This window comes from Geospiza fortis, unplaced genomic scaffold (assembly GCF_000277835.1).
Source record: "Geospiza fortis unplaced genomic scaffold, GeoFor_1.0 scaffold398, whole genome shotgun sequence".
NCBI classification, from domain to species: Eukaryota; Metazoa; Chordata; class Aves; order Passeriformes; family Thraupidae; genus Geospiza; species Geospiza fortis.
In genome coordinates this window covers 133,252-134,897 of record NW_005054517.1, presented here as the reverse complement: position 1 = coordinate 134,897, position 1,646 = coordinate 133,252, and positions in this window count along the sequence as shown.

Here is a 1,646-nt window from a genome sequence, read left to right as displayed (position 1 = left end):
CCTGTAGAAATGTGAATTAGATCCCCCCTCTGAGCACTGACTTGCAGTGTGTCCCTGCCACTTCTGAGTCCATCATTTCCCAGTGGATCTTGCATTTCTTTATATCTGTTTGTGGCTTGTCCAAAGGAATTGCTTGCACATCAGAGATGGCCAGCATTCTGTCTGGATGCATAAGAACATTGACTTTTGAATGGCACAGAGACATTTATTCAGTCATAACCTATCTTTCACAGAGTACAGCCCTCTGCTCCAATTACTTTTTTTTTTAATTCTTCTGATGCAGAACATTCCTTGGAAAAATATGAATTAAAGAGGAGATCCACTAAGGCTTGTAGTCATGAGGAGGTTCTTTAATTTTCTGCTGTCACATAATGTGAAGGTCATCAGAAGAAGGCAGTCAAAAGAAGGCTGACTTCTGCTATTGATCTGCTACTCTATCAGCTGATCAAAATCAGATGGTCACCAAATAACTTGGCTAAGCTTTGTCTTTTAACTCTATTTCTTGATTAAAAAATCAAGAAATCCTATTTCTTGATTAAAAAAAAAATATTCTACCAGCATTACACCCCCACAGGAAGAGGCAGGGGTTTTGGACACTGGTTCCATGGTGAGACACTAAAAGCAGCTGTGGAGTATCCCACACCTGAATTCAAACCAGCTGAGAGCTTTGTGGTGGCTGCATCATGCTGGAATCTCCTGTTCAGCAGTTGCACATTATCTAACATGAACACTTCACAGTGATGCTGTAATCTGAATGTAAATCACATTCTGCAGCATCAATGACCCCAATTAAAATCTCTCCAGCCTCAGCATCAACAGCAGCTCCTTCAGCTCACCACTAAGTCATGAGCTTTGGAATAAGGGATTGTGTACAATGTAAGGGGCAAATGTGAAGTATTCAGGAGCAGGAGTATTTAGGAAAAAAAAACACAACCAAACCTGAATGTGTCTCTGCATGTGACATCAACTTTTCAAACTAAGAGTAGGTTTAGATTGGCTAAGAGGAAAAACTTTTCTTCAACGAGGCTGGGGAAACACTCAAATGGGTGCTACAGTGAAGTTGTGGATGCCCCATCATTGAAAGTGCTCATCATCAGTTTGGGCAGTGTTGAGCAATTTGATCTCTGCTGCCTTCCTTTGATCTCCTCCTGCTCATGGCAGGAGGCTTGGTCTAGAGGAGCTTTAAAGATCAAGCCAAACCATTTTATGATTATATTAAAGTCTACTTATTAGAATGGAGAAATACCATTCTGCCATAATGTAAGCAAACTCCCACTGCTTCCAGAAATTTTATAACTTTGATTAAAGTTCTTTGGTTCAAAATAACATAACTGCCACGAGCAAATGCTAATACAGAAATTGAGGAAAATGGGAACTCCAATGCCAAATCGACTTCCTTTCTTGGTTACCATGGCAACATAATCTTCCTGTGGGGGAAATTGTCTCAGGTTATATCTATGTAATTGCAGGAGGCCTCTTCAATACCAAAGCACACACTGTCTCAGCTTTCTGTAACATACAGGGAAGGTAAAGAATATTTTCTGAAGTGTATCTGATTGTCTGGTTGTTTGGAAAGGACTCTGTGTAAGGATTAGGGATTCAGCAGCTCTGGATAAAGCATGCACTCAGACAGAGAGTTGATTTCA